This window comes from Mirounga leonina, unplaced genomic scaffold, assembly GCF_011800145.1.
Source record: "Mirounga leonina isolate KUSES-001 unplaced genomic scaffold, KU_Mleo_1.0 Mir_151, whole genome shotgun sequence".
Classification (NCBI taxonomy): domain Eukaryota; kingdom Metazoa; phylum Chordata; class Mammalia; order Carnivora; family Phocidae; genus Mirounga; species Mirounga leonina.
This window is the reverse complement of record NW_023270377.1, coordinates 43,905,349-43,918,096: the sequence shown is the minus strand read 5'-3', so window position 1 is coordinate 43,918,096 and position 12,748 is coordinate 43,905,349. Positions and strand designations below refer to the sequence as shown.

The window sequence follows — 12,748 nt, the reverse complement described above, 5'->3', positions numbered from 1 at the left end:
AGCAATGGAATGTTGGCCATCAGATCGTCAAACCCAGAAAGCATATCTCTAAAATTTCTTCCTGGTAGGCAGTCCTTAAGTTTCATCATTGCTAATTCCTTTTCATTTTTCAAGAAATGTGGAACTCCTTCAAATCCATCTCAAAAGTCTCCTGTTGTGACTTCAGTGATGATTTCATTGGTCCTTGATATAGACTGAATGTGTCCCCCCAAAATTCATTTTTTTAATCTAACCCCCCTATGTGATGGTATTTTGAGGTGGGGTCTTTGGGAGTTGATTAGGCTCTGCCCTTATTAATTCATTAATGCCCTTATAAAAGAGACCCCAGAAAGTTCCCTTGCCTCTGTCCTATAAGGACACAGCAAGAATACAGTTGTCTATGAACCAAGAAGTGGCCCTCACCAGATACCAAATCTTTCAGCATCTTGATCTTGGACTTCTCAGTCTCCTGAACTATGCAAAATAAATGCTTGCTTTTTAAGCTATCCAATGTATGGTATTTTGTTATAGCAGCCCAAATAGACTAAGACAGCCCCACAATTAACTAAATCAACTTACTGGTCACCAAATTCTTTGATGAAAGTGTCAGGTTTTAAAAATTCAGTGTTCAATTTATAATGCATCCAGACACCATTACTGGCTACCCTGTGTCCAGTACTCCCTGAATACATTCCAGTTCCTCTTATCATTGGGATCTTGCAAGCACAGTAAGTAATTACCACACAGCCAATAGTGAGGAGTATCAGAATTTTGTTCTTCTCATCATTCCTTGAGGTTCTTACATAAATCAGAGCAAGTCTTATTTTCTACCAAAGAAGCAAGGATATCAAGGATTTTTTGTTATTCTTGTGTCCATTTTGTCTTTGTTTTCCTTATTGACATTCTCTCTGGTAAAGTCTGCCGGCCAATTTAAAGGAAGAGTGCTGGTTGGACAGGTCAACTTTATGCTGTTGGTTGGCTTGGACGCTGTGCTCTTACCCATAGCTGCTGGCTCCCACTGAGGGATTTTACAGGAGTGCAGCATCAAGAACAGGTTTTTCTCAAAGTAAAGGAGTCTGCTTTATGTCTCTGAGGCTGGCTTTGGAAAGAGCTTGAATTACCTGTTTTAACAAGGACAATTTGCCTTTATCCCACTTTTTGCTCTTACAAAATGAAGTCTCCAACATTATAGATAACTTTTCCAAGAATTATCTGTGTATTCATCAAGTTCCTTGGTTCACGTACTTGACTCTTCACTCATCCTAGCCAAGGAAAAGTAGGTAGCACCCTGTTGGCAATTTTTGCTCTTCATTTGGTAGCAATCCACACATACTCCAAATTTACACTGAGGATACACGCAGTGCAAGTTGAAGTTGGTGGTATTGCACACATCACACATTTCTTGAATACCTTTGGCAGCTCACTCCCTGGCAACCCTCTAAGAGATGCTCTTACTGTGACTCTACAGTTGACACAGCTCCCTTTCCAGAAATCACCATTTGGCATAGTGGTTTTCAGTGTTGGCCAGGATGTACTTTTCTGTATCCAAATCAGTCCCCACCATGTTTTTGGTTAAAAGTAACCATAAGCTAATTGTTCATCATTATTACAAACATTTGACAATGAGGCAACACAGGAAAAACAAACAAACCAAGACTACACACAGACATCAGGCTCTAATAACCCAACAAGATTTCCTAAGGTTTATGTGAGGAGACTTGTGATTACACAGCTCCCTTTTCTTTTTCATCACTCACCTCAGAGAAATAGTAACTAAGATGATGAAACTGACATATTTCAGCTATAGTAGGTTAGGAATAGTGTAGAAAGCAAGCAAAACATCTGACTAAATAAGAAGTGTAAAGAGAGGTGGTTGTTGGTATTGGTCAACCACTAAGCCATGTCATCAGGAGCCTAGACTTTCTATTTGTTTGCTCCATCATCCATAGCTGTTAGTTATTCATCTTTGTGTTTTCAAATTATGGTCTCAAAATGCCCACTGAAATTTCAAGCAAGAGAGAAGAGGGAAAGACTGCTTTCAGCCCCTACAATGCCTTTTACCATAAAAGCAAAAGATTTCTCAGAAGTCCCCAGAAGATACCATCATATATTTCACTGGCCAATACTGGGTCATTTGGCCACCTTTAATTCCAAATGAATCTGGAAAGTTCTCTTGTATGGAAAAGAACTATAGGATTAGCTCATATTAATTATGATTCATCTTCTGGAGGTGGGCAGACTAGTGCCTATATTAGCCAGCTTTCGCTATGATAATGTTTCATAATAAGCAACCCCAAAATCTTAGTGGTTTATAAGAACAAGCATTTGTTCCTCACTTACAGGCATGTAGGCCATCTGTGATTCTCCTATGTTTGGCTGGGATCAGCTGGGCTTGGATACAGGACTGTGTGTGTTTTCATGTTTGCCCGATGCATATTCTCATTCTGGCACTATTGACAACCCTGGCATAGTCTCATGGCAAATGGCAAGTGCACAAGAAGCCAGATAAAATCACACAAACACATTTAGAGTCTCTGCTCATGTCATGTACAGTAACACTCCGTTTGCCAAACAAATTACCTGGCCAATTCCAACACAAACTGAGCAAGGATATATACTCTGCCTACTCCAGTGGAAAATGCTACAACGTCAGATACCAAAAAGTGTAGATGTATAATTCCATTAGAGAGGGAATGAAGGACTGGGAACAAAAATCTAATCTATCCCCTTGTTCCAAACAAACTGGAGCCCTGAGAGCAAGAAAGAAAGGAATAACTGTTGGGTAGCCATCCAACAGTGCCTTCCACACTAGAGCAATCAAAAGATGTAGAAACTTATTTTGGAGGGTTAGGTTAGCAGGAGGAAGAGGAGGAAGTGAGGAAATGGATGTGATACAGGCTGCTTTCCTGGGCAGGGGTTTCCAGCTATAGATTTGACAGACAGTTGAATAGGCTGACATAGACAGTTTAACATCTCAAACTCTCAATTCCGTAGTTTGTCAGCATTTGAATTCCTGCTAATAGCAAACATTTCTGATGCAGTATGTTGCAGGTACTAAAGTACTTTACATGCATACTTTATCCTCACAACAAACCTATGAAGTTACCCTCATTTTATAGCTGAGAGGTCAGGTAACTTAGGCAGCTGCTTTATAAATGGCAAAGCTATGATTGGAACCCAAATCTGTCTGAATTCACTCACTTAGGCATTCACTACTTGCCAGGCACCATGCTTAGTGTTGAAGATGCAGATCAGTGGCATAGACACAGCCCCTGCCCTCTAGGACTTTATTCTTAGTCTCCAAGCTTTACAGTCCAGTGGACATTCATTACATGTTAACTAAAAAACGAGTCCAATATAAATATGTGTGTTATTTTTCAAATGAATAGCTATGTGCCAGGTAGTCTTCTAAGGGCTTTTCATGTCAGATATCAATGAACCATCATCAACTTTATGAAATAAGCACTATTACTTGCCATTTTAAATATTAGGAAGGTGAGATATGCAGAGATTACTTTTGTTACACACTAGGAAGTGAGGGAGCAGAATTAGAACATAGGCAATCTGGCTCTAGAGCTCATGTTCTCACCACAACACCACACACAGCCCAGGACTAATAAAAAACAGGTTTACTTCAATATATTAATGCATCAGTATACCTTTTTATATGTATTTTCTCATTAAAAGAATACTCATTATAGGGAGCCTGCACAGGGAAGATGAATCCCCAAAACATTTGTCTTTGAAAGTGAGAGGGGCTGAATTTGTTAATTCTTACAACCAGCAGGACTTAAAGCCTGGAATTATTAAAAATCAGTGGGTGGCTCTGGGAAAACCTGGAGGGCATTAGGAAGCAGAGTCCCCTCCATTAAGGAGAGAGCATAACAAACAGCCCTTGCAGATACAGTTTAGAACCAGCAATTCGAAAAATGCTTGGGGCAGACTGGATGGAGAGTGATTTACTCATCTCAGAGTGTGACCTGGAGAGGCAAGGATCACAGAGAGTCCCCTCCACAAAGGAGCTGGCAGGGGCCATTTCCATCCCCTGCCCCCCAGCATAAACCAAGGGCCACTGCAGCAACACTTGTTACCTAACTTGCTTACACTAAGCTTAGCCCCTATGTTTGGGAGGATCCACCTTTCCCAGTCACGCTTGCCTCAGTTCCAGTGCCATATGCCCCCTCCCCCAGAAGACCAGCATAAACCCCACCAACACCTCCTTTCAAGACTTGTGCATTTTATGAGACCTCAGTTCCAATGATGGCAGGTCTTATTTCACAAGCAAAACAGCACACACCTTGTTAAAACATGCCACACCCCTGCTGGGGACCAAACGCTGCCCACGACAAGCAAAGAGAGCCTCTGCAGACAACTGGACTGAAGGAAAAAGAGGCCAGGACTCAATAGCAGAGCACATGCAACACACATAGGAGACACTCCCTGAAGCCCCAGGCCCTGGGGAACAGGGGACACTAAACTGCAGGGCACTACAGGACCTCTTCTTCATAAGGTCATTATCTTCAAGATCTGGAGAGGTAGCTGACTTTCCTAACACACAGAAACAGACACAGAGTTAGACAAAATGAGGAGACAGAGAAATATGTCCCAAATAAAAGAACAGGACCAAACCACAGCAAGAGACATAAGCAAAACAGATATAATATGCTTGATAGAGAATTTAAAGTAATGATCATAAAGATACTTACTGGACCTGAGAAAAAAGTGGAGGACATCAGTGAAACCCTAACAAGGAGATTAAAAAAAAAATCAGAGATGAAGAACACAATAAATAAAATTAAAAATATGGTATAAATAGCAGGGTAGATGAAGCAGGGGAACGAATTAATAACCTGAGAGACAGAGTAATGGAAAGTAACCAAGCTGAAAAAAGTGAGAGGAAAAAAATCATGCGAATTAAGAATGGTCTTAGGGAACTCAGTGACTCCATCAAGCACAATAACATTCGCATTATAGGGATCCCAGAAGAAGACAGAGAAAGAGGAGCAGAAAATTTATTTGCAGAAATAGCTGAAAACTTCTCTAATCTGGGGAAGGAAACAGAAATCCAGATCCAGGAGGCACAGAGACTACCCCCTCCTAAACCAACCCAAAGAGGTCCACACCAAGACACATAGTAATTAAAATGGCAAAAAAAGTCATGATAAACAACAAAAAAGTTAAAAGTAGCAAGAGAAAAGAAGTCAGTTACCTACTTATGGGGAAACCCCATAAAGATATCAGTGGATTTTTCAACAGAAACTTTGCTGGCCAAGAGTGTCAGTATATATTCAAAGTGGTGGAAGGGAAAATCTGCAGCCAAGAATACTCTATTCAGCAAAGCTCTGATTCAGAATAGAAGGAGAGATAAAGAGCTTCTCAGACAAACAAAAGTTAAAGCAGTTCATGACCACTAAACAAGCCCTATAAGAAATATTAAAGAGAACTCTGAGTGGAAAGACCACTAGTGGGAATATGAAAAGTAAAAGAACATGAAAGTAGTAAAAGTAAGTATACCTATAAAAATTAGTCAAGGGAGTCATAAAATAAAAAGATGTAAAATATGACAATGCCATATACCTAAAAAGTGTGTGTGAGGGGGAAGGGGAGTAAAGACTGGATTCAAATTTAAGCAACAATACACTTAATATACACTGCTATATGCAGAAGATGTTATATACAAACCTAATGGCAACCACAAATCAAAAACCAGTAATAGATATGCAAAGAATAAAGAGAAAGAAATCCAAGTATACCATTTACGAATGCTACAAACCATGAAAGAGAGCAAGAAAGGATCAGAGAAAAAGTACAAAACAACTACAAAACAGGTAATAAAATGGCAATAAATACATATATATCAATAATTACTTTGAATGAAAATGAACTAAATGCTCCAATCAAAAGATATAGGGTGACAGAGTGGATAAAAAATGAAGATCTGTCTATATGCTGCCTACAAGAGACTCATTTAAGACCTAAAATCACTGAAGCTTGAAAGTAAGGGGATGGAGAAACATAATCATGCAAATGGATGTCAAAAGAAAGCCAAGGTAGCAATACTTATATTGGACAAGGACTTTAAAACAAAGACTGTAATAGAAGACACAGAAGGACCTATATAATAAAGGGGACAATACAACAAGAGGATATAACAATTGTAAATATTTATGCACCTAACATGGGATCACCCAGATACATAAAATATTTAATAACAAACACAAAGGAACTAATTAATAGAAAAACAGTAATAGTAGAGAACTTTAACACCTCACTTACATCGATGGATAATCCAAACATTTCAACAAGAAAATAGTGGCTTTGAATGACACACTGGACCAGATGGACTTAAAAGGTATATTCAGAACATTCCATCCAAAACAACAGAATACACATTATTTTCAAGTACACATGGAATTTTCTTCAGAATAGATCACATATTAGCCCACAAAACAAGTCTCAATAAATTTAAGAAGATTGAAGTCATACCATGCTTCTTTTCCAACCGCAGTGCTATGAAATTAGAAATTGACCACAAGAAAAAAATTTGGAAAGAGCACAAATACATGAAGGATAAATAACATGCTACTACACAATGAATGGGTCAACTGAGAAATCAAAAAAAAATTAAAAATTACATGGAAACAAATGAAAGTGAAAACACAATGGTCCAGAATCTTTGGGATACAGCAAAAGCATTTCTAAGAGGGAAGTTTGTAGCAATACAGGCCTACCTCAAGAAGTATGAAAAATCTCAAACAACCTAATCTTACACCCAAAGGAGCTAGAAAAAGAAGAACAAAACCCCAAACCAACCGAAGGAAGGAGATAATAAAGATTAGAACAGAAAGAAATGATATAGAAACTAAAAAACAATAAAAGAGTTTAATGAAAGCAGAGCTGGTTCTTTGAAAGGATCAACAAAATTGATAAACCTTTAGCCAGTCTCATCAAAAGAGAGAGAGAGAACCCAAATAAAACCACAAAGAGGAGAAATAATAACCAACACCACAGAAATACAAACAATTCTAAGAGAATATTATGAAAAATTATATGCCAACAGTTGGACAACCTAGAAGAAATGGATAAATTCCTAGAAACATATAACCTTCCAAAATTGAAACAGGAGGGAATAGAAAATTCAAACAGACTGGTAGCCAGAAAGAAACTGAATCAGTAATCAACTCCCAATAAACAAAAGTCCAGAACCAGATAGCTTCACAGGTGAATTCTATCAAACGTTTAAAGAAGAGTTAATACCTATTCTTCTAAACCTATTCTAAAAAAAATAGAAAGGAAAGGAAAACTTCCAAATTCATTCTATGAGGCCAATATTATCCTGATAACCAAAACCAGATAAAGACACTACCAAAAAAAAAAAAGAGAGAGAGAGAGAAAGAGAGATTGAGAGAGAGAGAATTACAGGCCAATATCTCTGATGAACATAGCTACAAAAACCTCAATAAAATACTAGCAAACTGAATCCAACAATACATTAAAAAAATCATTCACCACAATCAAATGGGATTCATTCCTGGGATGCAAGGGTGGTTTGATATTTGTAAAAACAATGTGATAAGTCCCATCAGTAAGATAAATGATAAAAACTGTATGATCATTTCAACAGATGCAGAAAAAGCATTTGACAAAGTACAACATCTATTCATGATAAAAATTCTCAACAAAATAGTTTTAGAGGGAATATACCTCAACATACTAAAGGCCTTATGCAAAAAACCCATCACTAACATCAATGGAGAAAAACAGAGCTTTTCCCCTAAAGTCAGGATCAAGACAAGACTGTTTACTCTCACCACTTTTATTCAACATAGTACTGGAAGTCCTAGCCACAGCAATTAGACAACAAAAAGAAAAGGCATCTAAATTGCTAAGGAAGAAGTAAAACTTTCACTATTTGCAGATGACATGATACTCTATATAGAAAACCCTCAAGAGTCCACCAAAAAACTACTACTACTGATTAATGAATTCAATAAAGTTGCAGGATACAAAATCAATGTACAGAAATCCATTGTATTCCTATACACCAATAATGAAGCAGGGGTAACTGAAATTAAGAAAACAATTCAATTTACAATTGCACCAAAAACAATAAAATATCTAGGAATAAACTTAACCAAAGAGGTGAAAGAACTGTACTCTGAAAACTATAAAACACTGATGAAAGAAATTGAAGATGATATAACGAAATGGAAAGACATTCCATGCTCATGGACTGGAAGAACAAATACTGTTAAAATGTCCATACTACCCAAAGCAATCTACACGTTTAATGCAATCCTTACCTAAGTACCAATAGCATTTTTCACAGAGCTAGAATAAATAATCTTAAAATTTGTATGGAACCACAAAAGACACCAAATAGCCAAAACAATCTTGAAAAACAAAACTGGAGCTGTTACAATTCTGGACTTCAAGTTATATTGCGAAGCTATAGTAAGCAAAACAGTATGGTACTGGCATAAAAAGAGACACATAGATTAATAGAACATAATAGAAAACCCAGAAAATAGAAAACAATTATATGGCCAATTAATATTCAACAATAGAGGAAAGAATATACAATGGGAAAAAGTCTCTTCAACACATGGTGCTCTAGGAAAACTGGACAGCTATATGCAAAAGAATGAAACTGGACCCATTTCTTTCAACACAAAAAAATAAACTCAAAATGGATTAAGGGTCATAGGTGAGATATAGAACCATAAAAATCCTGTAAGAGAGCACAGGCAGTAATTTCTCTGATATCAGCTGTTGCAACATATTTTTTCTTTTCTTTTCTTTTTTTTAAGATTTTATTTATTCATTTGAGACACAGAGATACAGAGAGAGAGAGAGAGCATGAGCAGTGGGAGAGGCAGAGGGAGAGGAAGAAGCAGACTCCCCGCTGAGTCAGGAGCCCGATGTGGGACTCGATCCCAGGACCCTGGGATCATGACCTGAGCCGAAGGCAGACGCTTAACCATCTGAGCCACCCAGGCGCCCCTGTTGCAACATATTTTTCTTGATCTGTCTCCTGAGGCAAAGGAAATAAAGGCAAAAATACGTTGGGATTACATCAAAATAAAAAGCTTCTCCATAGTAAAGGAACTAATCAACAAAACTAAAAGGTAATCTACAGAGTGGGAAAAGATATTTACAAATGACATATCTGATAAAGGGTTAGTATCCAAAATATATAAAGAAATTTTACATCTCAACACAAAAAAACAAATAATCCAATTTAAAAATGGGCAGAAGACATGAACAGACATTGTCCAAAGACAACATCCAGATGGCCAACAGACACATGAAAAGATATTCAACATCACTCCTCATCAGGGAAATGCAAATCAAAACCACAATGAGATATCATCTCACACCTGTGAAAATGACTAGTATCAAAAACACAAGAAAACAGATGTTGGCAAGGATATGGAGAAAAGAACCCTCTTGCACTGTTGGTGGAAATCCAAACTGGTGCAGCCACTGTGGAAAACAGTATGGAGGTTCACCAAAAATTAAAAATAGAGCCACCTGGGTGGCTCAGTCAGTTAAGGGTCTGCCTTCAGCTCAGGTCATGATCCCAGGGTCATGGTATCGAGTCCCACATTCGGCTCCCTGCTCGGCAGGGAGTCTGCTTCTACCTCTACCTCTCCCCCCAGCTTGTGATCTCTCTCTCTCTCTAAACAAACAAACAAAAAAAACTACTCAATGGTCCAGCAAACACACTATTGGGCATTTACCCAGAAAATAGAAAAACATGAATTCAAAGGGATATATGCACCCCTATTTTTATAGCAGCATTATTTACAATAGCCAAACTATGGAAGGAGCCCAAGTATCCATCAATAGACGAATGGATAAAGAAGTGGGGTGTGTGTGTGTGTGTGTGTGTGTGTGTATATAATGAAATATTATTCAGCCATAAGAAAGAATGAAATCTTGCCATTTGCAACAATATGGATGGAGCTGGAGTGTATAATGCTAAGCAAAATAAGTGAGTCAGAGAAGGATGAATACCATAAGATTTCACTCATATATGGAATTTAAGAAACAAAACAAATAAAGGAAAAAAGAGAGAGAGAGACAAACCAAGAAACTGACTCTTAGCTATAGAGAACAAACAGATCGTTACCAGAAGGGCAGTGGGTGGGGGGCTGGATGGAGTAAGTGATGGGGATTAAAGAGCACACTTATCATGATGAGCACTGGATAATGGATAGAATAGTTGAATCACTATATTGTACACCTGAAACTGATGACACTGTATGTTAACTATACTGAAAATAAAAAACTTAAGAAAAAAATTGTTATAAACGTAATCACATAAAGGCCTATAAAATATTCTGTTATAAAGGCTTCCTCACACTTGAAAAACTTGGGATCATGGATCTGGCATTTTTAAAGTCTTCTAAAATTATAAACTAAGAGGAAAAATATTAATATATAAAACAATTAAGTGCCATTTCTTTTTACTTAAATTTCAGAGGCTGGATTTCAGTTATTCTACTCTTGTATGGGTGTGTGATATTTACCTAATACTTTACAATTGCTAGTTAATCACAGTATACTCTAGTGGTAATTGTGCACGTTATTATTACAATCCCTCTGTGTGGGGTGCTGAAGGTGCCACTGGAGAGGCCGTGTCTGTCAGCTCCACAGAGCAGCAGGTGGTTGGGCCACAGCCCCACAGCATCCGCTCAAGGCCCTGCTGCTTGGCAGCAACGGGAGCCCCATGACGCCGCTGCAGACCAGGGGGCGCTGCTGAGCCCAGGTTCCCCCCAGCAGCGCCACGCCCCACTGCCAGGCCACACCCGGGATCCTAGGTCCTGCGGGCCATGCCACCTCAGCCCACTGTGCTTCAGCCTGTTCTGCCCAGCTTCCCACTGTCCAACTCTGGAGAAAATTTTCAGAAGATAAATCATGAAGATAGTCATTATCAGAGGTAGAGACATTCACAAGTTGTTCCTAATCAGAGTGAAGCTTGTATTTCGGAGAATCAGCCTTACTCCTCAGCAATGCATACCACCTAGTTCCCCAGATTCCTTCTGAAGAAGGACCAGCCCCCTTTACCTCCCTACAAGTTAGAATAATATGTAAGCATCTCTTAAAAGACTAGGAAGATCAGATTTAGGAGGGGTATGAGCAAATCCTCTATAACAGTGTAGCAGAATATGAATCTTTTGTGAAATTCATACATGATTGATCACATTATGTAATGATATGGAAAAAGGCCAACAAGCTATGTGTCCTGAAACTTTTTTGCGTATCTGGGAACAGGTTTGACCACAAGGCATAGCTGCTGTATGCTTTTGCAACTGGTTTGCTACCACATTTCAGCTCCAGCTTTCCATCCTGACAACACTTAAACGTGTCTTTAGGTCCATTTTATACAACTTGAGAAGACCTTAAAACTGTGTAAGAGTGGGGCACCTGGGTGGCTCAGTCGCTAAGCATCTGCCTTCGGCTCAGGTCATGATCCCAGGGTCTTGGGATTGAGTCCCGCATCGGGCTCCCTGCTCAGCGGGAAGCCTTCTCTCCCTCTCCCACTCTCCCTGCTTGTGTTCCGTCTCTCGCTGTGTCTCTCTGTCAAATAAATAAAATCTTAAAAAAAAAAAAAAAACTGTGTAAGACTGATGAATCACAGACCTGTACCTCTGAAACAAATAATACATTATATGTTAACAAAGAAAAAGAAGATAGTTGGAAGGGAAAAATGAAGGGGAGGAAATCAGAGGGGGAGACGAACCACAAGAGACTGTGGACTTTGAGAAACAAACTGAAGGTTCTAGAAGAAAGGGGGGATGGGGGGATGGGTTATCCTGGTGATGGGTATTAAAGAGGGCACGTATTGAATGGAGCACTGGGTGTTATACGCAAACAGTGAATCATGGGACACTACACCTAAATAAACAAACAAAAAAAAAAACCTGTCTGGTTGCCACAAGCATCTCTTCCTTTTCTCCTCCTCCAATAAACAGCTGTGCCCTACGGGGATAGATTTTCCAAACAAAAATACCTGGAGTAGCATGTATTTAGCAAAATAGGACTTCAGTGGCACTCATCAAATAGTTTCCCTAAGCACAGTTCTGTAAGAAGTGTGTGTGTGTGTGTGTCTTTTATTTGTATTGTGTAAATTTTTGTGATCTTGGGGTTATCTGACTGTGAATTTGATGCATGACCAGTTATGGTTTAAAACATTTGCTTGGTCTGCAGAAGATTACTAAAGTTTTGTGACCATATGCCTGGTAACAGTGGATTGTTTTACGTGTAGGTATTATTTGTTAAATGCAGGGACTGTTGTCAGGCACAGAACATGAATCATAAGTTAGGACAGACATTAGATGTGATTATGATGATGTAGCAGAGGTCTGTGGTCCTAGGTCTACAAATGTGTGGTGAGGCAATAGGACAAACTGGAAATGAGCCATTTGATACCTGGACTCTGCCCAGCCATGTTAGAAAAATACTTTTGCCTCCAATCCTTAAAATACTCACATGGAGTCTACATTCACATCATTAACATAAAGAGCTCCCTGGACACTGAATCTCTAAAAAGAAAATGTCTCCTCTGGGCAGAAGTACCAGATTTTTTCAGGGAACATAGCATAAGTGAGCACCAGGCTGGGACAGGCTCTCTCATCACTGCTATTTGGGAAGAGCCAGTTCACCTTTGTATCCGTTATCACAAAAAGAACTAGGATCCTTTGTTAGGTTCCCCCAAATTCTTTTAAGAGATGTCCATATTCAACTGCTTGAGTTTTGTTTG

The 12,748-nt window shown here is 38.8% G+C and overlaps 2 pseudogenes; one reads left to right on the top strand and one right to left on the bottom strand.

Moving 5' to 3' along the window:
• Positions 1 to 361: 361 nt before the first annotated feature.
• Positions 362 to 3,946, bottom strand: LOC118012667 (annotated as a pseudogene).
• A 1,522-nt stretch (positions 3,947 to 5,468) lies between these two features.
• Positions 5,469 to 11,234, top strand: LOC118012666 (annotated as a pseudogene).
• The last annotated feature ends 1,514 nt before the right edge of the window (positions 11,235 to 12,748 follow it).